Source organism: Pteropus vampyrus, unplaced genomic scaffold (genome assembly GCF_000151845.1).
Source record: "Pteropus vampyrus isolate Shadow unplaced genomic scaffold, Pvam_2.0 Scaffold12, whole genome shotgun sequence".
In the NCBI taxonomy this organism is placed as follows: Eukaryota; Metazoa; Chordata; class Mammalia; order Chiroptera; family Pteropodidae; genus Pteropus; species Pteropus vampyrus.
The window spans coordinates 5,620,533-5,643,767 of NW_011888793.1; the positions used below are offsets into that span (position 1 = coordinate 5,620,533).

Below are 23,235 nucleotides of genomic sequence, written 5' to 3' on the forward strand. Positions count from 1 at the left end.
AAACATACATGGCAGGCAAATTCTTGGTGGGCAACTCAGAAACAATGGGACACAGGGGTATCTAGCTAATAGGCCCCTGCTTAATGTCCTCTTATTTACCATACTTAATTCAAATTAGTCTAAGACAAACATCCTAAGACTTCCTTCCTGAAGCAGTTTTTCTATACGAATTTCTTGGGCAGGAAAGTGGGGAGGCTTAGAATATTTCTCCACGCCTCCTGTTTCTTACCTTCTCCCTAGGGATTATATACATGGTCTCTGTGAGTCCAGGAATAGAGTTTCTGAGGTTCTTATTTAAAATCGGGTGTAATTCTTAGCACTCAAATTCCATCAAAATGTCTAAATTTCCAATTTACATAAACTAGGTCCCATTCATTCATTCAAAATATATATAATTTTGAGCATCTACTCTGTGACAGCCATTATTCTAAGCACTTGGCTGATAGCAGTGAACAAAGCAAAGAATACTCTAGTTCTAAGTAGGCAGTGTTTGATCAGTTGTCTGAAATTTTGCTCCATTTTATATTGTTTTGAGCTGAAGAGAGAAAATTGTGATACAACTAACATTCACATGGCTTGTCCAAAGTCTCAGGAATCAGCCCTACCATGTGACTGCAAGTGGCTCTGGATTTATTATACAAATTCTAACTATGGCTTTAGATTTTAGACACCCAAATTGCAAATCTCCCATGAAAAGATTGTAAACTTTATTAAAAAAACTCATACGCAGGAATAGAAACTCTTAAGGTAAAAAGAGTAAGCAATAATTTTAGGCTGAGGTAGAAAAAAGAAACTCAAGCTAATTAGAGGGAGAGTAAACTTTTCTTAGGAAATTCTCTTAGTCCGCTCAGGCTGCTATAACAAAATACCAGAGACTAGGTGGCTTATAAACAACAGAAATTTATTTTTCACAGTTCTGGAAGCTGAGAAGTCCCAGATCAAGATGTCAGCAGATTGAGTGTCTGGTGAGATCCCACTTCCTGGTTCATACACAGCTGTCTTCTCACTGTTGCCTCACATGGTGGAAGGGAGGGGAAACTCTCTGGGGTCTCTTTTATAAAAGGACAAATCCCCTTCCTGAGTGCTCCACCCTCATGACCTAATCAACCCCCAAAGACTCTACCTCCGCATAGCATCTCATTGGGTATTAGGATTTAACATTAATTTGAGAAGGGTACAAACATTCAGTCTATAGTAGAAACGGAATGAGTGCTTTGTGGAGAGACTAGACCTATAGGAAGATCAATATGAGCTCTTGGAGACAAGGGTGGATATACATAAAAGGAATAGGAAGTGCACTCAGATCTAATCGTTCATAAAGAGAGTATTAGAAAAGGCAAAGATGTTTTACTTATTATTACTTCAGTAGCAGGTGACTGGGCCCATTAAAAAACAAATAAAAAGAGATAAGACTTCTGACTGAATTCATCCCCCCTTAACGTAAAGAGAATAAGCAATATTTTTAGGCTGAGGTAGAAAAAAACTTAAAGACCTGTTCCTGGACTCTCCATCCCCAGCAATAAAGGAGCAAACTGAGAGGCTTCTGTGAAAGGAGTAGGTGAATAATCTACAGTTAGAGCAATTGGGGAACAATTTTTTGAAGACTGGGGTAGTCATGCAAAATGGTCACAATGAATGTGGACAGATTTGAGAGGGGGAAAAAACCAGGAAGATAAGCACAACATACTCAAACAATTATTATATGAGTTAGATTTGGAGATAGTTATTGTGGTGGCAAGCAGGATTTGCCTGTGCCTTGAGGGCATGTGTCAGAGAAATTTATAGAATTGGCACTCTAAGGGAAGGCAGAGTAGAGGTGAAAGATAAAAATGGAGAGCCAGAGAGAACAGTGATCAACTGAGTCTTGGCCCAGACTGGATGCTGGTTTGATGGAATAATATCTTCAAGGGGGTACTAGCCAACATGAGTAGGAGAAAGTGGCCAAGATCTGTTTGAACAGTATAGCTTTTAGTAGCCTTAGAATTTCTTGATTTCATATATCTCACTAAGGTGGACCTCTACACATCGAACACCTAGAGGAATATGCTAGACAATCAATTTTCTGGGTTAGAAGGTAAAGAGAAAATATGTTAAAAAAAAAAGAAAGTAACCAATGTAAGAAGTAGATTAAATTTTTAGAAACTCAACTGAGTCATTCTGGAAGGAGCGAGGTAACAGCAGAGGGGAATAAAACACTAGAGACACATACTAGTACTTCAGTTAAAGATGTCTCAGAAATAAATGCTATTCAAGTCCTGGAATATTTAAAAGTGAAGGAAAGACAGAGAATCAAGTTGACCATTGGAGAGGAATAGAGTCCCACAGACCGCAGGAAACACAAGCTCCGAAGCATCGACAGTAATTCAGTTCAGGAATCTGTTAAGAGTAATTCTTCAGTTGAATCTAATATGACAATTAGGTGAAAAGCTCTTTCCTTGACAGATTTCATAATTCTAAGCAATTTCATAGCAAGAAGCAATGGACGTACCCTCTGAGGCCTAGGAATGAAGAGGCCTGCTTATTGGTTCAGCACTGGGATGACGGAAACATGGAGCTTAAAGAGAAAATGGAAAATTAGAGATTATGAATAAGTAGAAAGGCAGGAGCACATAAAACAAAGCAGGGTCATTTGGGCTGCCACCAACACAAATATCTTTCTTTGCAAGAAGATTGTAATGTCTCAAATGCTATCTTAGAAAAGAAGGCTATATGCATATCCCCAGCACCAGCCACACCCCTACCCCATATGTAGCTGCATGGTGTCAAAAATAACTGCCAAATGGGAGATTGATTCTGATTCAGTGTAAAGTCAGAGATTGTAGACTTCAGATAATTAGCCTGGACTCACTGGCATCACAAAGAGGTTAACCAAAGATATTTTCTTGGTCTTACCTTCTTTCATCCAGTACCACTGAATCTCTACTAGGGTCTTTGTGACACTAACTCTAGCCTCTGGACACATAATTCTACTTGTGATGACAAGATTGAGTTGTTTTCTAAATTTGGTGGGTTGGAGGCCAGTGCTGTGATTATCCTTTGAGATCTCGTAAATCTTGGAGCCTTTAAACAAAGGACATACTAGAGATGCATTTCGTATGTACCCTTGAGGACCTATATACATTCCATAGAAGGTAGCCCAGGTTGTAGGTACCAAAGGCATCTTGGCTCTACCTAGTAGCAAAGACCCTTCTAGCTGCGAGTGGGCAGAAATAAGAAATTGAAGAGGATAAAGTTTGGATTTTAATATCTGGATTTTTAATTCACAGGTACAAGAGAATATGAGTTTGAACTTCTATTCTTTTGACCTCTAAAATCTTTGGACTCATTAGCATGGAGTTTAATTTTTAACTTTAATTTCCTTCCAGGAAAATCCATTAAAAAAGCAGTTAATATTCAAATCTGGAACTTTGTATGTTCATGGCATTTTTATGATTGGAATATGTTTAGGTTGTTATTTTAGCTCATCGCCAAACCTTTGTTGACCTATGTTGGACAATATCTAGATTTGGATGCAGGCTTTGGAATTAGTTTAATTAATGTGTTATTCTGACCTGTTTTAGACTAAAGTTAAAAATAAAACACTGCCCACGAGCATCCCAGAAGAGCCCTTGGGAGAATAATCTTTTGACAGTGTGACCAGGACTGCCCGGGTAGGGTGGATCGTTAACCTTATCTCCCAAGGAGGACAGCCACATGCTAGTTAATGGTTAAGCTGAATGGGATAAGAGAACAAAAATCTGGGGAATGTTGGAGGAAGGGAATCTTCTTCACCGTGACTTTCCTCATCACTCGCTCGTCCCAGAGCTTGTCAGGCAGTGCTGGATGAAGCCAGACTCCTCCACCTTTTCACTCCTTCTTGCTGGAGATCTGCCTGCCTGCTGCATGTATGTATTCTGCCCTTTTCCTCATGCTGTAAGTCTTACAGGGGCAGTAAACATCACAGGCTGTGTGGTGACCCACGGCCTGTGACTGGGTAGGAAGCCTGTCTGGTTGTGGGTTCACAATATTAAAATTTGTTCACTTGCAGGTAGGAGAATAAACTATCAATATTGGCTCTACTACTAATAAAGGTGATATTTTGATCATTTGTGTGACTTCTGTGTCTACCTTTCAGTTGGTTCTTAAATCAACCTGGGAACATAAGTGTCAATTTAACTCTTTTTAAACTCTGATAGCATTTACTATAAATTTTTGAAAGTAGAGCTGACAGGACTTGCTGCTTAATTAGGTTGAATGCTGGCTTGAATAACTAGGTAAATAGTGGTGCTATTTAATGATAGGGAAGCCCTAATTCTGAGATCAGAGGTATAAATGTGGTGAGCCACACATGACTAGTGTGTGTGTCGAGGATGTCTGTACACATGGTGAATGATTTGGTGCAGGTGGGCACTATCTACACATATAGTGAGAATGACTTAGTAGGGATGGGATGACTTAAAGGCCAGGAGAGTAGGAGGCCATCGATGTAATTCAGATATAGTTCAGATAAGAGATAAGGGCTTCAAGTAGGATACTGTGAGTAGAGAAAGGGGGATTAATGTAGGAGACATTTAGTAGGAAGAATCAATAGAACTTGGTGACCAGCTGGATATGAATAGAGGGGTGAGGAGAGGGAGTCAAGAGCAACTCCAAGGTTTCATGTTTATAAACTTGCTCATCTAAGTTAAATATTTGGTCATGGCAAAAATATGTTAATTTTATAGATTCTTCCATTTTAAATATGACAACTCTATTAGCCACAATAAAGGCATGCAAAGTATAGGGAGAGAAAAATGGAAGAATTAACTTCTCCAGAGCCTAAGTCTCCTATTCAAAAGAAAAAACTATCCAAAGACCTTAAAAGCAGCAGCTAAGATTAACCCTTTTGGTTGAAGCGGCATTCCTTTTAGATGTAATACACTGTATCAGGGGTCTGCAAACTTTTTCTATAGGGAGCCAGATAGTTAAGCATTTTAAGCTTTGTGGACCATGTGGTCACTGCTGTATTACTCAGCTTTGCTGTTGTAGAGCAAAAGCACTCAGACAATAGTGGGCATGGCTACATCCAACAAAAGGACTTATAAAACAGGTGGTTGGCTGGATTTGGCTCACAGGCCATAGCCACAGTTTGCCAACCTCTGCAACTTACATAATACCTTACATGTATGGTGAGGTAGCCTTTCCTTCAGTTTTTAGTAAGTGACAATGGCTAGTCCCAAGACCAATAAAGAGGACTTTGCAATGTTACACAAGGCCTGGAGGAAAGTGGGGCTCATTTGATCGTTGATCGGTAAGTTCCTAAATTATAGCAGCAGGGGATTATGACTCCCTATATGGACCTGTTGAGGGCTATCGGCAGGAGAGTCACAATATGATGCAAGATGTCTGAATTTTTAAATGGGATGGCCAAAGCAGAGAGGGTTAAGAACAGAAATAGCAAACAAATCTCTGCAGCCCATGTCCTTCTAACCACACTTCCACCTTCAGGATATAAGCCTTCCCATCTTCTCCCATCCAGCAGCAGGAACAGGTGGAAAAAAAGAAAAGTTGTGACTCATAGCCCCTGGCAGGGACTGAGAAAATTTCTAGGACTTAGGAGGTGGACAGAGACTTGCTAATGTTGGGGAAGGGTCACTGCTGGAGAAAAGAAGTAAGTGAAAGCACAGTGAGGGGAGAGGAGAAGGGAGTGGTGTGATGAGAAATAGCGGTCTATGAGAACACATTCCATTGCCTAGAGAACGTCTGTGGGGGGGATACCCTCAAGTTCTGGTCAGTGAGGCCCATGCTCAAGGACCATGCTCAGAGATGAATCAGTTCAATAAGGAGGGCAAAGGTGAACTTCTTTCTTCTACTAGGCTCATACAGTTTGGAATCTCTCTGTGGGAATACCTGAGTTAAGAACTATTTGCCCTACCCTTCCAGGTGTGTCTGTGCATGTGTGCGTGTGTGCATTCGTGTGTGCATTCATGTGTGTGTGTGTGTTCATTTGGCCAGGGACATCAATCAATGACAGATAAGAGAGACACAGAATGATATAAATGAAAACAAGAGAAGCCAAGAGAATTCTGATGAGATATTAGTCTTACAATCATAAAACCACAGAACTAGAAAGGAGTATGAGAAGGTATCTGACCTAGTCTTCCATTTTTAGAAAGTTCATCTTTTCTTATGGCGTGCCTGACAAAAGATCAGGCATTCTTCCTCAATAATCCATTCTGGTACTTTTTATTCTAGCAGTCTGAAAGTTTTTCTTTATGTTCAATAGAAATCTCTCCTACTTTAATCCCGCATTCTCTTATTTAATCTTCTGTGCTATAGAAAAAAAACAAAAAAAAACAAAACAAAAAATCCCAACTCTTTCAAAAACCCTTTATAGTCTTTAAAACATAGTAGAGTGTCATTTATTAGGGCATTTGAATACTGGGAACATTTAAACAACAGAATTGTGATGATAATTCTTTCTGCCAGTGTTGGCCCAGTGGCCTGGATCACTCAGTGCAGACAGGGTGGTGCAAATTATAATGGACAAATAGAAAATAACTTTGTCAGTGGCTATCTCAGGAGAAAGAACATCATACATATTATGAAATTAAGGTCACTTACTACTGAGCAGAAAAAAAACTACTGTTGTACAGGCTGAAATAGACATTTGAGAAGGAAAAGAGGTACAAAAGCAAGCAGACATTTTTGAATCTATTCAAATGGGCGTTGCATTCACATCTTCTTTAGTTTTGCCAGAAGCAATTTTCTCTGCAAGCAATCAAGAATTTCACAATAAATAAATATGGTTTTCTTATTACATACTGCTTTTTGGGGGGTTATTTTAAGGAAATTAATATATGTCACAAATTCTATTTTTTTTACAGTGTGAGAACTGAAAAGCATAACCTATTTGTTGTTTTTAAGATCATTAAATATTTAGGGTTTTCATAATGTGTTATATTTTTGTCATCAGGTAAAGCCAGATATTTTTTACTTGATGCAAAAAGACAGCAAATACTTAATCTATTCTTTATTTGACTTATTTTTATTAGATAAAATATTCTCTACGCATACAAGGCTTTTAAACTTACATGTTTATTTATTTTGAGCATTAAACACATCTTCTTTTAGATACCATTGTGGATTAATCAGGCTAGGTTAGGTTATGCCATGGTAACAAATTAACTCCGAAATCTCAGTGTCCTAACATAACAGATTATTTCTTGCTGACATTACATGTCCTGTTTAGATAACTGGGGAGTTCTCTTCCACACAGTCTCTCAAGTACCTGGGCTTTTGGGGAATCCGTTGTCTTGTAGCTGCATCAGCTCAAATAGGAGGCCCCTCGTAGTTCCTGCAGCAGAAGAGAGCTGCAGGGTCAAACACCAACTCATCAATGCTCTGCCTAGAAGTGACACTCATGACATTTACTTCATAAAAGGTCTTTTATTTGATCACATTGTTCTTTTGAAGTTTAAAATAATTTTCAATTATGTCACCCCACATTCATCTTTTCTTAGGTGAATTCTAGTTTTGTTAGGCTTTTCTGTTAACATTCTTATTTGTAGAAAGAAGGATCAATTCTAAATCATTTAAATGAGAAGGGACTTATTAAAGGAGATTAGGAAGTCCAGGTAGTCATAGGAAAGGCTGGAGGAACAGGTTCTACGGTGAGTTTCCACTGATCCTAGAACCAAACTACTTTTGTTGCAATGGAGAAACTACTGCTCCCACTGCTGTCCCCAGAACCATGATATTGAAGCTACCAGTGTCAGCAGAATGGGTATCTGGGCCATGTATATTTTTCGGGTAGTTTCTGACGGGTGCAACTGAGAGCCAGCAATTGAATTATAGGACCTCGCCCTAGACTTGGGCAGAGGCTAGGAAGATTAGGAAATGTTAAATTTTAGAATTTACTTCTGGAAGACAGAATTCATAAAGTGGGGAACTATCAACTTGTGGGGTGATTTTTCTCCAAAAGATTTGGGATTGCCATAAATAACAGATGTTTACTTTCTTTTATAGAATGCATTTTCTTTGTACTTGTAAATTTTTTTTTTCTGTTACAGAAGTAATTTAATTAGAGATAAGAAAAAGCACTGCCACCACCCTAACACAGCTACTGTTATTATTTTGGTATATTTCCTTTTTGTTCCTTTTCTGTGCAGAATTCTCTTCTATAAAATTATGTGACAATGAATACTGATTTTCTAGTGGAATATCAGAACACAAACATTTCCCTCCATGTTGCCACATTATCTTCAAGATCGTGAATTTTAATGCCTGTGCAATAATTCAACAGTTGGAATGGCTTTACTGTGTAAATTTATCATGTAAATATGACATTGCTTTGCAAGTCAATAGGTATTACTTCTCCGGTTACAATTGTAAACTGATTCTTTCATTTATGTTGCAATTACATCAATATCTTCATGGGGTTACATTATTTTCCAGTTTTCATCACAGAGACACAGTCCAAGATTCAATCAGTGTAGATGGGAAAGAAATGTGAAAATTTCAGGCAATTGTTTCATTTAAATACAAAAACACGATCTTGACTCTTTAGAAAAACAAACATTTAGTATGTATCATCCATGCTGGCAGTCAGTCTTACTTTATATAATGCCAGATCATTTTTTAAAATTCCAGATAACTGTTCCATTATTCATTTGCTTATGTCATCACAAACAGAATGTAGCTTCTAATTATTATATACAGCAAAATCCAATTTTGTTGAACTATACCTGCCCTCAAAAGAAAAAGCCACACACACTTAAGAAAAAATCCACTAATTCATTTGAAATATATGTACTGAGCATTCACTCTTCTGCTAGGCCCTGTGTGAACACAACAATGTATACATATAATTCCTGCCAAGGAGAAGTTTCAAATCTCTGATCAGGAATTTTATTTCTAAAGCAGCAGTACGTTGTATTGCCTTTTGAGTTTTATTTAAAGGCACTAAAGTAACACAGGATTGATAGTCAAGAGCACGGTGTTATTTTTGACAAGTGCAGGGAACCAAAATTTTGCGACCCTGATGCTGCTTTTTTGGGATATTGATTCTAAGCTGTTTATTAAGAAAGAAGACTTAGAAAGAATCTTTGAGCCTCTCCACTTTGCTGCCCAAGAGATTCATGTAAAAAACCTACGTTAGGAAGGAAATCTTAGGATGTTTGTCTTAGCCTGATTTGTATTAAGTGTGGTAAATAAGAGGACATCAGGCAGGGGCCTGTTAGTTAGATACCCACTATTTCCCATTGTTTCTGAATTACCCACCAAGAATTTGCCTGCCATATATGTTTGCTCTTCCTGAACTACCTGTAAATTGCCCATTCTCACTTCTGAAATCTAAGACCTTGCCTCCTGCCCTTGGAATTTTTATACTTATGTGAATTCCACATGCACACGTATTAAACATTTGATTTTCTTCTGTTAATCTGTCTCTGTTTATTTGATTATTAGCTCAGCTAGAAGAACTTGAAGGTGAGAGAAAAAGTATTAACTTTTTTTAGCCCCCACACAAGTTATCCAAACTCTCTGGGCCTTAGTTTCCTCAGCTGCGAAGAGAAATTTCTAGACTGGATGAGAGCTCAGATTTCTGATTGTTAACATCCTAAAAATAGATAAAATATTCCACAAGTAGCCAACGGCTCTCTCTAAAAAAAAAAAAAAAAGAATAATAAACAAATATATATATTTATTATATATGTGTATATTTATATATACATACAAACGATTTTTGCTTTGAGAAAACTTACAAAATGGGTATCCTGTATAAAATTCATGAAGTACTAATATAACCTTAAAATCTATAATGAAAAGAACAATTACTCTTTAAGAGTCATCTATAGCACTAGTAGTGGTGGAAGTATTGAACTGCTCCAATTATGTAAAAGTGCTAACGAATCACTGGACAAGATTCTCTCAGACAAGATCACTTAGGTAAAGGATTCAGTTAAAAGAGAATAGTTACTATTTTTAAGTGCCGAATGGACAGCTAGCCTCTGAATAAGGTACTTTTCATAGGAAATCTCATTTAATCCTCACAGAAGCCATATGAGAGAGGCATTATTTGTTTTGCAGACAAAGAAACTGAGACTCAGAAGGTTAAGTAATTTGTCCAAAGCCATCCAGCCAGCAAGTGGCAGAGCCATTTTTCAAGCTCAGGACTGTCTGACTCCAAAGTCCATGCTCCTTCCATCCCAACCTATTTTGTAGATCTCTCTCACTGGACTTAATTAATACTGATATTCTCCTTATGACAATAACTATATCTTATCTGAACTAATTTCTCACATCCTGATGTGGTCAAAACCAGCAAATTTTCCAAATAAAGTTTAAAATACAGTCTCAGTTAAAATCTAGTCTTATTTAAACACACACATACACACACACTGGCATTAGTAGAAAGCATCATTACTTAGGACATAAACAATTTCCTTTATATTCTGTCTTTCCCATGTATCTTTCCAAAAGTGAGGTAAAGAAAGACTTTCCCCCCTTACACCCTAACTGCTCAAGAATATTTGAGTCAAAGTTTCTTTCTGAGTCTCAATCGTTCTCAGATGGACCTGAGTAGTTTCTTTTTGAAGGATGCCTCATTTATAATCATTATTACTTAGAGCACAACTGCTCTATCAGGCTCGTAAAGCTTTTTACAATTATTGTCTAGTAAATGCTCCCAACAGCTTCTATAGAGACCAGTATTTTACAAAAAAGCAAAATATGTAGATATGTTAATTTACTTGGCCACAGTGACAGTGACTTTCTACGAAATTGCTGAAGCAATCTTGGATTATTAGGACAGAAACTCTGCTTCTTGAATGATAACATTTAACACTTTGCACTGATCCTGTAATTGCAGAAAGCCCACTTTGCAAATGAATCGGTGGTAGAGGTACCTTAAAAGAAAAAATCTAGAGTTCCCAATTTACTACCCCAAACTGATTTAACTTATGTTCCAGTTTCCTCTCAAGTGTTTGCCCTTGAGTTAATTGGTAAAAGGCTGCTTTAGCTCTTCATTCGTACCTTCAATTTTTGATTTCAAAATGAGAGACAAGGCCATTTTTTTGTATGGTAGGCTTCCTTGCCACCATTTTGGCCTGCTCTTTTAAATTCTTATATTAACATACGGCTTGATGCTAAAATAAGTGTGAGAGAGAAGTTGCTGCTCTCCCCACAAACAGAAGTCCTCCCGTACTTGACTTCTAGCCCGATTCACCTGAACATAGGTCCCTTATTAAATCAATATTTTCTGATTCATTTTACTGTTCATTCTTAGAAAGAGGAGTTTCATCTTTGAACCTGTCTGATGACTGAAAGTGTCTTTGGTTTGGATGAAAAAGCTGAAAGTGTCTTTGGTTTGGATGAAAGTGTCTTTGGTTTGGATGAAAAATTATACAGTTAAGAGAAGGCAGTAAATCTTTGCTATATGGCTAATAAATAAGACTGTGGTATTTTATATTCGATTTCATGATGTTTTGAATTTGTAGTTAATAAGTAGACTTGCTAGCATCACATTATAAATGAAATGCCAACTTTGTTGAAAATTTTATGTTAGGTTATATGATAATTGGACAATAATTTTGATAGCTACAAAGGAAATGAAACATCAGAGGAAATTATTTAAGAAGTTGTGTCATCCTGTACATTTAGAATCATAAAAATAAAACTCTAATAAGAGAAGCACTAGTATATTCTATTAGGTAAAATCTGAACAATAATCTGTAGCTTGATTTATTGGTAATTTTACAGGTGGGATATTTACTAATTCTCTGAAGTATAATTAGAAATTTTAGAAGACAGATCATTTCATTACTTGACAAATACTGGCAGCCTCTTTCACAACTGATTTTTCTCTGAATTGTCCTTTGTGGATGTTTAATTAAAATTAATTATGATGGTATTTTAACCATCTTATCTAACCTTTTGAATTAATTTACCTCTTTAAAAATATTTATGTAAGGTCAGGATTCTTGGGAAATCCAGAAAAAGTAGAAATAAATTCATGCAGTTGAGAAACTTAACATGTATATTGGAAATGTACATAAACATAAATTGAAGCATTTCTGTTTGATGGCTCCAGTGTGATGAACTTTAGTTTTTGTAGTATTAATTGGACAAAAAAATTCAATTAGTAGAATGATGTTTCTGCTACCAGATTAGTTAATTGAGTCATTTCTTGGCAGAGGGAGTGAGCTGTCCATATGAAGTAGTTACTGGACTGGAGACCCAGAAGGATTAGGTCCAAAGCTGGCTATGTTGACACTGAGTCACTAATGTCTGATATCGGATCCTCCCCCATAAAATATTACAATGACATTTTTTAGACTTAGATGGAGCGGTGAAAAATATTTTATCAAGTACAAATAAAATGCTTTGAAGGTTACAAGTCCTGAATGTTATTAGATCACAATACACGGAGCAGATACATATTAAAAAACTGCTCATTCGTTACTGTCATGCTTGAATGGATTTCTTAGGATTGAGAAACTTACTTAGCTAAATATAGAGCCCAGTTGCTGGCATTCGGAGGAAAGCTGCTATCTTAGACTCACTGCAATAGTATGTCAGAGTCTAATGTAGCATAGATATAGAATTACATCCTCTACTTGACTTTATTTATTGTGGTGTCTTTCAAACTGGTCCTACAGAGATCTCATAATTTTAACTTCAAATTATTTATTTTAGTATTAAACTTTTGGTCCCATCTAATCCTTAAGGGCAGGGAGATATCTGCTTGAACCCAATTGCAGAAATGTAAAGAGTTCCACTGCACATTGGTTTAGCTGCAATTGACTCTTTTATTACCTTTGCTCTGATCGCTGGGAGCTCCAGTTTTTAGCTGATTTGGTTATGTGGATTCTACTGTCTTCTCAACAACTGACAGTCCTGGGAATGACTTTTCCTCTCTAAACCACCTGTTACAGAAACACCTTTGTTAATAGCCCTTCTGAACTCCAGAGTAAAACAAACAAATAAATAAACATAAAGCCTCAGAATCTTTAATATTAGCAGGCACATAAAATTATATGATCATTAAAGTCTCTTCTAAGCCTCAAATGCTGCAATTATGCAATTTAAAGGAAACAAAAGGCTCTCTGGGCAGTTTCTACTTGTCCCACCCAGTGGATGACACAAAGTTTACCTGCTGTTGCCTTGTGATCTCTTCATTGTTCCATGAGGTATAGAAGAGAGACCTGGGACACCGAGGTGCAAACAAATAGGCTGCCCACAAAGACAGATCACAGGAGAGGCCAAGGCAGGAAGTTTTATTTCCAGGTAAGAGAAAGCCGCAGGGTCTAGTCTAGGGTGAGGCAATGAGGCACCTGGGGTGCAAAATTTAAAGAGGCATCTGCTCTCAGGAGCAGGCTGAGAGTGAATGCCTCCTCAACTTTGGTACCCCAGGAGCTCGGCCCTGGAAAACGTTCTTAACAAGGTCTGTACCAGGAAGAAAAACAACCAGCCACAAACCTGGGAATCTCCAAGCCGCCAATGTGGGTTGGAGAAGCCAATCAAATCAAACAAAAAGCTAAGCGGAGTTCTTTTCTTTTTTTTTTTTCCTGTTTTGTACTGTCTCTAACCTCAGGGCACTAAATTCCAGCAGTTGCACAACTCTAATGTCCCCCCACTAATCTTCTGCTCTCTCAAGGGCACCCACAAAGAGGAAGGAACAATTAATTCTAGGGATCAACATGGAGACAGTAGAGTAGAAATAAGGTGTGTGTGTGTGTGTGTGTGTGTGTGTGTGTGTGTGTGTGTGTGTGTGCACGCGCAGGGCGGGGGAAGGGGGACAAGATCAGAATGAATTATATATGGCTATGGGGCTCCTCCTAAGTCAACATTTTCTCTGCTGGCCTGGGCATGAGTCTTTGATGGAGGCCCCCCTGCCAGATGGCTTTCAAGCCCTGCCTGTGCTTTGAGAAACCCTTTCATCCTCTTGGTAGTTATTGCTCCCCTTTGCATCGAGGCCAGGGTAGCCAGACCTATGTTTGCATTTCACAAAACTGAACTTAAAAATCTATAACTGAACTTGAATTTCTATTTCCAACTTCCATTGTGCCTGATATCAGAAATAGTCAGTAGATGGTAGATAAGCTTACTTCTGGGTTTTTTCATTATTACTGGTCAAGTCCATGAATTCAGAATTTCCCCTTTCCCCTCCATCTCCCCCGAGTGGCATCTACGTTCTAGGGGACATGGAGTGAAGTGTTGGGTTCTCAGCCACCAATACCCCTCCAGGCTGACAGGCACATTCCCATTGTCTTCAGTTATCAGTCCAGCACTTGCAGCAACCTTATTTTGACTGTGGTGATTCTACCTGAGCTTCATCCTCACCCTTCTTAGAGACTGGGAAACTGTTGCCCTCCTGTGCCACTCTGGAGACTTGGAGGGGATGTGAAAGACTTGGGGGCTGTCTGAGGCACATCTGGTTACCACTTCCACCCTTTCCTCTTTCCTCTGGCCCTGCCTGAGAAGTGAGCACAGGTCCCTCTGTTCTCAAATTCCCAAACCTACCTGAGGTTTCTATCAGTTATCATGATTCCTCCTCTACTCACAATCCCTAGGGCCTTAATGTAGGGAGGAGGCAAGAGAACTAAAATGTTAAATCAAGCTGTATTCAGAGACTGTAATATGCTGATCAGCCCTGCAGCCAGACCATGAGGAAACCTGCAGAACAAAGGAAGATTTCTGCTGGGATCTGCTAACAACCCATTTCCCACACAGTGAAGGGAAACAGGAAAAACGGAGTCTTTAAAAGCAGGGTCCTACACAAAATAAAATCATTCATTCCCTATGGCTAAAACCACAGGGAACCTATGGATCAAAGTCTGGGAATTGCCAGCAGGCCTTTTATGCTACACATTCTTAACTTTATGGGCTACATACTCATCTTTCCTCATTGTAGGCCCATATCAAAGGAAAATGTGCAAATAAGGTCTTTAAGCTGTAATTCACAGGAACTAAAGAGTGATATATAAACTGAATTCTCCAAACACTCTCGTGTCCCTCTCGCAATATCTTTCTCTCAGTCCCTCTACTCTGTCTCTCTCACAGTCCCTGTCTCTCTCTATTGTTTCTGTCTCTCTGAATCTCTCACTCTCTGACTCAGAGAGGAGACCACACTCTGTTGATAGAGTGTTACCCCTTCTCTGATAAACTTTTCTTTTGACTCTAACTTTGGTGTGTGCTTGAATATCTTTCTCATGCTTAGCAGGGCTTGAGCTCTCCTAGCTCCGGGGAAATTGCCTTGTTCTGCGTCAGCCTCGGCCATACCTTGAGCCACTTTCTCTGATGTGACCTTCTCTCTCTTCAGCTTGGAGAATCTGGCACAATACTGTCCAATGTAGTAGCCACTACACACATGCAGGATGAGGGAGTGGGGCTAATATAAGTGATATTATACTAACTGTACTATTTTAGAATTTGTCCCCCCCGCCAATAATACCTCTTAAGAAACTTTCCCTATAAATGGACACCGTTTTCATTATGTGTGTGTGTGTGTGTGTGTGTGTGTGTGTGTGTGTGTGTGTGTATGCTGCACAGTATTCCATGGTTTGGGGACATTCTTTATTTACCCTGTCTCCTTGTATTGACCAGAATATACCATGCTGTGCAACACTAACATACATATAATCTTGGTAGTTTATTTAAAAATCTGTTTATTTTCATGCTCATGCTACCTGTCCATTGGGAGTTAACGGAAAGCTTTTCATTGTGTGTGTGTCTCTGTGTGTGTATGTGTATACACTCTTATGTCTGTACTTCCTAATCTCCATTTTAAAAATTGTTTATTACTCATGATTATTTTTGGCTTTTTTTTTGCCAATTTTTTCTTCCATATCAATTTTAAATTAGCTTGTTATGTTTCATTTAAGAACTCACATTTTAAGTATGGTTTTTCTCCTTAAAGCCCTCTTTTCCCTCTTTTCAGTGAATGGCATCACTATCCTCCTAGTGGTTTAGTCAGAAACCTGTGAGTTATCTTGGGCTCTCTCTTACATCTAATCCATTAGTAAGTCTGGTGGCTGTTGCCTTTAAGCTATCAGTTAAATCTGATCACACAGACAAATGTATTTGCTGGTAATGGTGATATAAACTCATTAAAAAACTCCCTATATATCCCACCCTTCTTCGTAGATAGAAGTGCCCAGGAGAAGGCCGAGTGTCTGAGGACATCAGAGGAACCATCTCTGGACTGCCTCCCTCTAGATTTTTAATGTGTGAACAAAATAAGACCTCTTGTTTGTTTAACCCACTAGGTGTTTTTTGGTATCTATTGCTTGAAACCAAAAACATTTCTTAACAAATTGGGGGCTTTTAAATCAATAATATTGGGGAAATATGCTATACATTTGGAAACCAGATATACTGTTCATAAAGAAATTTCATATGATTTCACTTATATATGGAACCTAAAGAACAAAATAAATGAACAAACAAAATGGAAACAGACTCATAGATACAGAGAACAAACTGGGGATTGCCAGATGGGAGGGAGGTTGGGGGTTTGGGTGAAAAAGGTAAAGAGATTAAGAAGTATACATTGGTAGTTACAAAACAGTCATAGGGATGTGAAGTACAGCATAGAGAATATAGTCAATCATATTGTAATCACTATGTATAGTGCCAGGTGGGTACTAGACTAATCCAGAAGATCACTCCATAAATTATATAAATGTCTAACCACTCTGCTATACACCTGAAACTAGTATAAAATAGTATTGAATGTCAACTCTAATTGAAAAAACTCTTTAGACAGATTTAAGATCTAAACCTAAAAAGCAGAATGATAAAAATACCAGACCATCAATAGACGGAAGCAGGTATTCATACTACTTGTCAAACAGATCTGGTTTGCTTCCTTTCTGGGTGTACAGTGGGACGACACTTCCTGCCTCCTCGTGGTTACATGGGGTCATGAAACTGGTCCTGGCCAATGAGTTGTGAGTGGAAGTGGTAAGTGCACTTCTGGCCCAGAGCATTTAATTAACCATGTAAGGGCCTTCAGATCTCTCCCCTATACCACGGTGACCAGCAGGGCTCATGGTAGTGACTGCTCCTTTAGTCTAGGCCCAGAATGACAAAAGAAGCTCTGCACCTTGTTCGTTTATACGTTTATCTCCCCCTCCTACCTTGCATTACAATGTAAACTTGAGAGTAGAGACTGTCTGTGGCATTTGCCAGCACATCTCAAATGTTTAAAGTAGTAACTGGTTCATAGTTAAATGTTCTATAAATATCTGTTACTGATTGACTTTGCTTGACACAGAATTTAACTTACTGATTAAATTAGGCGTGAACTGGCATTTTTACAATGCTATATCTCTTCCTTTACTTGGTTATTTTTTTAATATCAGCAGTAAAGATTTAATATTTTCTTCATACAGGCCATGCATATATATTATTGAGTGTATTCCTAGATATTTTACAGTTTTTATTGCTATTGAGAATGGAATCTTCTCAGTTATTGCTGGCTAAGAGGAATGCTATTTATCTTTGCAGGTTGATCTTGTGTCTGGCTACAATGTAAGTCTTGGTTTGTCATCCAATTCTCTGGCTTTTCTAGGTAAACAGTTATGTCATCTATAAATTTTATTGTCTTTCCCTCTGACTTGGATGACTGTCTTATAACTGTCTTATATTTTGGGGCTCCCTGGATGTTATTTAAATTAATATTTCATGACATTTCTATACTACAAATTTACTTATTTGGTATACTGAAGTCAAGAGAAAGCTACATTCTATCATCTTTCTGTGAACTTTAGATCTTCCTTACTTCTGAGTGTTTACATTTCGTACTGAAATTTCTATAAAAATTTTCATGCAAACTTATGTGTATATTTTTGACTTGGTAAGTACTCAGTAAAGGCTTGGTGGAGCAAGATGTCCCAACACATAGTTGGATAGAAAATTGATGGAGAATACAGAGTGGGCCATAATGAAAAGCCCATATTCAACAAGAGAGAAGTTTTCAATGGCTAAGAAAAGGCTTTATCCCGAAAATTAGATTTCAAGGGTTAGGGATGCTAGTTTTAGAAAGAGTATGGCAAATGTGAGTCAGAGTACCTATTTTAGGAAGGGACTGGAGTGCAAGAAATCTAGTTACCAGACTTGGGTTTAACAGTTGGGACTGGGACTTATTAAAAAAGGTAAAAAATAAAAAAGTTAAATTTTAAAAGGCAGTTGCTTAGTTGTTAAAATTTGGAGACCACATTATGACTAGGTTAGCAGTTAGGATGACTCTGCATTGGGTCATAGAAAGGAGAATTGGAGCTGCTTAAGAACTTGATGTCTCAGGTCAGGATTGAGGCTACATTTAACTTCTAAAAGAGGATCACGTGGCCTTAGCTGTGGGGAGGAAGGATTACGGGCTTGAGAATAATGCTGTGTCTGATACTAGCAATTGAGAATGGCAAATATGGTACTATGCCCTTCCTACAGTCATAATAGACTATATTAGTCAGGTTTCTCCAGAGAAACATAACAAATATAAATATAGATATATAGGAAGAGATCTATTATAAGGGATTGACTCGTGCAATTATGGAGGCTGAGAAGTCCCTTGATCTGCTGTCTGCAAGCTGGAAGCCCAGGGAAACTGGGGCTGTCATTTCAGACCAAACCTAAAAGCTTGACAACCAAGGGAATCAATGGCGTATGACCCAGTCTGAGTCTGAAGGCCCAAGAACCAGGAGCACCGATGTCCGAAAGCAGGAGGAGATGGGTATCTTGGTTTAAGCAGAGAGCAAGTTCATTCTTCCTCTACCCTTTTGTTCTACCAGGCCTTCAGTGGATTGGTAAGGATGGTCTTCTTTACTCAGTTTACTGATTCAAGTGTTAATGACTTCCAGAAATACTCCAACAAACACACCCAGAAGTAATGTTTTGCCATTTATCGGGGCTTCCCTTAATTCAGTCAAGTTGGCACACAAAACTAACACACAGACACTGGTAACAGTACTTTCTCATGAAGCCAAAATAAAACTTTATGTTCTCTCTTCAACAATAACAATAAATCTCATTTGGCCAGCAAATATAAACTCAACTGCTCATCCTACGACCAGTAATAAAATCATAACAGCTACCATTTACTGAGTGTGTATCATGTGTCATCTAGGCTGTGTTATACCTCATTTATTCCTTACAATAACCCCGAGAGAGAAGAAATTAAAGTGAGAGGTAACTTGCTCAGTTTCATACAGAAAAAATAAAACAGATGCAATTGTGATTGGAAACCAGGTCTGTCTGATTTTAGTCTGTGCTTGACTAATTAAACTTGGGAAGTTTAATGCTTCAAGCCTGTACCAAGCTAAATACTCTAATTTACTCCTAGAGTATTTAATCTGTACCCTGAAATTTCTCATACTGGAGTTACTTTTAGCTATGTACTTGAGCAAATTGTGTGCCCCAAGTTGCACTTTTTGAGGTAAGAGGGCTACCAATGGAGAGTAAAAGTGCAAGGGTGGAATCTTTGATGAAAAAGATTTCGTCTCATCTGATCTTTGATTGGCATTACTGGAAAGCCAAGCCTGAGAACATGCAGCAATGGGACAGGACCTGGGGAACATTCAGGGTCTGCCCCATCTCTTGGTGGTCTGACTTATTATGTCACTTGTCACTTTAAGTGTGATAACATTTTTCTTCTTTCTTACTCTACCATTCCTTTTATCTCTTCTCGCTCAAATTTCCTTTGGACTTTCTTATCAAAAACTGTTATCTGGATATATTAGTACATGGATAATTATTTACACAAGGATTTAACTTGGTCATATACTTTGTCATATCTTTTATGGAGGTGAGAACTGAATCACATTAAGTAATTTTTTATGGTCATCATTTTTACTTTCATGTTTATCATAGGAGGAAGGGATTATTTTTTTAAGGTAAGAAAGAGAGACTAAGGCAATACTAAAGTTCATTGCTTATATGAGTTTTAGCTTTCACTCAAACATAATTATTTTACTTACATACTTTTAACAAATGTAACACATTAAAAATGGCACAAGATGAGCTTTTCCATTATGACCATATTAAGGACCATTTTATTTCAAAATGGAATTTTGAAACTCAGATGGACCTCAACTTATATCTTGGTGCCTTTTAGCCATGTTACAAATTTGGGCAGAATTTTTTTACTTAAAGTTAATTGGTGGAAACGCCCAGGGAATGTTGACACTCTTTCCCTCCATAGCCTTGTGGTTGGAGCTGGAGACAGAAACAATAGGGTCTAGCTCGAAGGGAACTTGATTGCCCTCAAGAAAGGATCTACTGCTGGCTTATGTTATATAAATAATGTAAAACAAAAACAAAATCCAGTTTGTGAAATGAGAAATTTGTTTACCGAGGCTATAATATCTAGTAATAGTTCAACACTTTTAAAAATAATGGTAATTGTTCCTGGTCACTATTCTAGCGCTTTACTCACCAAACATAACCAGATAGAAAAGAAGAAAGGGGAAATAAATCAATTGAAAAGGTAGAGGAAAAAGGAGAGTACAAGGAGTTAGAAGGAGGTTAGGAGGGTGAAAAGAGAGAAATGAAATGTCCTTAACCTTAACCACCTCCTCCCCATTACTGCTCATTCTTGGAGGCAGCATGAAGTAATAATAACTGTATCAAGTAGGTGTTATTATCCCATCATGTTCTCTTACAACTTTGATTTCTTAGTTTATCCTCCAGAAAGACTAGAAAGGAGAATATCAGTGAGTGACTGGACATATTTGAGAAGCTATGCAGACCTAGCACTCTAATCTTTCATCCTGAAATTAGCTCGAGCTTCTTCTCATGAAGCCAGGCAAGTATCATGTGGCTTATATTAGGGTGACCACATAGCCTAGTTTTCCCAGAACAGTCCTGTTTTCTGACATACTGACTATAAGTACACCGTCCACTTTCAAAACTGTCCAAGTTGGGACGATAAATGATGTGAGCGCCCCATGCATGAGCCATGCTTGCTTGACACAGACCTATAGCCTCCTCTCTCCTTATTCCTTTGCCATCACACTTCTCAATCCCTGAGTTATGAAACTGCTCCCAGTTTCCTGGACACGACTTGCTATTTCACTCTTCTTTTTTGACGACTCCTGTGCTTCCTTGTTACCTTACTTATAGCAATATCCATGCCATGTTGGTATCTGTCTCCTTAGTAGCTTATTATTCCTTGAAAATGGAGACTGTTTTGATTATATCACTATCACCAGTGTCTTTATTATATTCAGGCATATTACATGCTCAATTGTGTTTGGTGAATGAATAAAGTATGTCAAAATTATATATGTACATAAAAGAAGACAGGAAGTAAATAGATAAAAGTGAAATTCATAATCGCTTTAGATTTTTCAATGTCTCAGATGATTTAAATTTTTTTAAATATTATTTTTAAAGTAAAAAACATTTTTTAAAGTAGTAAGGTTGTGTATAGCATCTTTTTGAAAGATTTTAAAAAACAAACCCTCAGTTACTTCTGAGAGGGTGACTCTCAGTCATTTTGAACACAATAGACAGACAACACCAGCCACTTAATGTGTACTCAGCAAGTGTTGAAGGAATAATCACAGATTTACCACAAGTTAGAGGAGACATGAGAAGCTATAAAGAATGGAGACCTATGCAAACCTGTGATTTGAATCATTATATCTCCAAAGTGAAAAGGGAACCAATTAAGTTAAGGGTGGTCAAGCTGCACCTCCTAGTTCTTTGGAGCCCGTTGCTGCTGGCTGGGCAGACACTCAGAGAATACCATATGTCAATTATAATACGAATCCCTGTCTTTGCCAAGGCAAAAGAGCGTGACTGCCCCTTCCAAGTTCCAGGCAGCCCTCAGACTGCCCCTTTGTTACTGTATTGTCTCTCGTTCATGTTAATCTTATTTGGGGGAGTGGGGAATAAAAATGTTGGGGTGTTGGGAAAGAAGTTCAGCACATAGTAATTTATTCTGCCAAGGGAGTACTCTGATGGTAATCATCAAATCGTTCCTTTTCTGGAAAAGGTCAAAAATCACAGGTATTTTTAAATGTTAGCTAATATACAAAACTTGAAAGAGGAGAGGAAAAAAATTATCATTAATCTAGCACCGGGTTCTACAATATGTGTTTTCACATTTATTTTATGTATATTAGTAATTATCACAACAATCTTGATTTTATCACCATTCAACACTGAGTGCCAGAGGCTACATTTGAATGCAGATCCATGGTCTACCCATGTATCGAAAAAGCTTTTTGGTGATAAGGATAAAATATTGGTTCTGTCCTGGAAAAATGGCTTTATAGATTGGAATATATCATTCTTCACAGCATCAAAGAATCTCAATTAGGATAATGAGTGCCTGTTGTTCATGTTACATGTTCGGGAATAGAGCATATTTCTGACAACTGGTGTAGAAACACTTGAAGTCTGGAATTTTTACTCACAACAAAAATGAAAAATGAAAAATTAAGGTTAGCCTCAGTGGTGGTCACATGGGTATTTTTAATTTGTGATAACTCATTGAGCTGCACATTTATGATTTTTGTGTTTTTCTGTATGTATGGGATTCTTTAATTTTCTAAAAGTTTGTTTTTTTAAAAGACTAATGAAAAAGTTATTGTAGGAGAAACAGGATATGTTCTAAGTCTGCATAAGCTAAGCAAGTCACACAACCACATCCTGATTCTTTCTTCTTTATCTATGAATAATAAAGATAATGGAATAAGTTGCCACTTTCTTTCAAGAGATAACTTTCTTTATCTTTACTTGGTCAGTACATGGTTGAGTTTCTAACTTAGGGCTTTTTGCCTCCTGCCTCCATGGTAAGAAATTAAAGAAAACCTTTTATTCCTATATTTTAAAACAAATTTCCTGTGATACTCAGAGCCTGCCAGTAACTTTCACAATCCTACCTTTTTTTTTTTTTTTGCATAATCTCAGAATGATTTACAGAAAACAAATACTTTGCCTTCCCTCAGGTTTGGCTGGGACAAATGAATCCATAAATGTTGTGGGACAATAGGAAAGGATGTTGAAACATTTGTAGGCTTTTTCAGGAAAATTACCAGAGAGAAAATAGTTATTTTACTTCCTTTCACAGAAGTCATCTTTTCATTTGGACATAATAGTCATACTGAATTTAACCCCTCTTTTGCTTGGCTACCCTGAAAACAAGGTATAATTGGTCATAGAGGAAACAGAGTGAAGGTAAAAATGTATGATAATCCTCATTATAGTCAATTAAAGTACTACCCCAGTACCGACAGTGGATGTCATAAAGCACATACCAAGTTTAATATG

The 23,235-nt window shown here is 37.7% G+C and overlaps 1 protein-coding gene across 4 annotated transcripts in view; it reads left to right on the plus strand.

Annotated features, from left to right (window-relative positions):
* The window catches only part of ARL14 (ADP ribosylation factor like GTPase 14), a 121,059-nt gene that overhangs the window by 32,241 nt on the left and 65,583 nt on the right, over positions 1-23,235 (plus strand). The window contains exon 1 of one of the 4 annotated variants that reach the window (XM_011379758.2): positions 3,791-3,884. The exons of the other annotated variants lie outside the window; for them this stretch is intronic. The gene's annotated coding sequence lies outside the window, so the exon portion shown is untranslated. Of the gene's footprint in view, positions 1-3,790; positions 3,885-23,235 lie in introns of those variants that run through there. 4 annotated transcript variants of the gene reach the window in all.